At 34.4% G+C, this 1,853-nt stretch overlaps 1 protein-coding gene across 1 annotated transcript in view; it reads right to left on the bottom strand.

Annotated features, from left to right (window-relative positions):
- bach2b (BTB and CNC homology 1, basic leucine zipper transcription factor 2b) overlaps positions 1 to 1,853 on the bottom strand; it is an 88,868-nt gene that overhangs the window by 47,302 nt on the left and 39,713 nt on the right. The window lies entirely within an intron of this gene.

The following is a 1,853-nucleotide window of genomic DNA, read 5'->3' on the forward strand; positions in this document are numbered from 1 at the left end:
ATATATATATACTGTTACTGTCCCCATTTCTTCATTTCATCCTCATAACATTATATTTTTTTTAACTCAGAGCTGAAATGGAAACTAAATGGATTTAGTTTTGGAAATCTGGTCACCTTACTGTCAGAAAAACTGAGTAYYTGGAGAAAACCCATGCAAAGCCTAGGAAAACGTAAATTCCATACAGAAAGACCCCAGGTTTAAACATGAGATCAAACTTAGGATGCTTTTACTGTGAGGCATCAGTGCTAACCACAAAGTTGACATGCTGCCAARTAATGACTGAGGATATCATAACATGTAATATTCAGTATCTAGAGGTTATAATAATGTTGTACAATGGAAGTTTCTAATGTGTGCAGTCCTAATACAATTGAAAGAAAACAAATGCTACATTAAATAATATTTAACATATCCGATTCATCTTTCTTTCCTTACACCCACACCAAAGATTCTCAAACWTTATATCCAAAGGTCAAGGATCCCGGACAACCAGCAATTAATACATAATTTCTGTTAAGTTTGTTTACAAATAACACCTTACTAAAAACATAATTCAGTTTCCCACAAGTATTTGTTAAAGTGTACTGTAATTTTGTGGAAAATTTTCTTTGAACTCTGTCAACTTCATTAACTTTCATGCCTCATAAAAATAAATAAAACGTCTTTGTTTTCACAAGAGAATATATTTAAAGTGTCTGTGATGTACATGTCCTTCAAATATGAAATGTATTCAAGAAAGTCAAAGAAAACATTTTGTTATTATATTTAGGAAACTTGGCATAATATACACAAATTTACCTATTTTGTCACATACTAATAACATACTKTCTTCTGACAGGAAGTGACGTCAAATGGAAACTGTTTATGAAAGAAAACCCTCTGTTCCTTGTTTATTGAAGCAATAATATTTGAACTCTGACTCTTCATCTCTCTATAACAGTGACTCACAATAGTGTAAAGAAACATTCTTCTCTGCAATCTGGGTTAGCTGTTGCAGCAATGCTCTGCTCAAATGCAGGCATTCCCCTTTGACATCACTTCCTGTTAATTCACATGCGAATATCTTAATATGTGTTCATCTCAGTGGCGTGAAAATATTTTCGCAATATTTTATCAGTGTTATGTTTCAAAAAACGTGTTAATATTTATTACAAAAATTCGATGCCATAGGCACTTTAAAGGCTACATGATGCAGAGGAGTTAAAAAATAGACTACCCTCGTGTAAAAAATGTCACCATCTGCAAYAAGCTGCCCAAACCTCAGCACAAAAAAATGATGTCAGATGGAGTAACTGACTTAAATGTTTATTTTTAAAGTGGGCAYGGTGTGTACTTCTTACCGCATATTTTTAAGAACACAGACTCTTACAGGCATGTAATGAGGATAAAATAAAAGCACATTTCTTTGTCTGCTTTTCTTTGAAAACTCAGTTTTCTAAGTCTACCGTTCTTCTGTTTGCACATCTGRAGAACTCCATGGCATTGCAACACAGACAGAGGTCAAAGCTGCTTCTGCTGCCATAGTGGATACAAAGAAGGCCAAGGTGGGCACGATGTGGCTTAAGKTGAGCAACAAATGTGCATGAAAACAGTTTTTTGAGTACACAAATACTAGCTGTGATTTGCAAATTTTGACTACACAAATCTCACAAAACTTGGTCACAAACTGTCCGATTTTAGTGGAAACGCAGTTGAGAACATTATTTTCCCATAAATTTGAAAACCAACAACATAATGGTCTCAACCCAGTGAGTTACTAGAGACAGTAGCTGTGTTTCCATTACAAATGTGCGCAAAACTTTGTCGATATTCTGTTAATGTCGAAAAAACACAGTTTTGCAACTGCGGTG

Source organism: Austrofundulus limnaeus, unplaced genomic scaffold (genome assembly GCF_001266775.1).
Source record: "Austrofundulus limnaeus strain Quisiro unplaced genomic scaffold, Austrofundulus_limnaeus-1.0 Scaffold351, whole genome shotgun sequence".
NCBI lineage: Eukaryota > Metazoa > Chordata > Actinopteri > Cyprinodontiformes > Rivulidae > Austrofundulus > Austrofundulus limnaeus.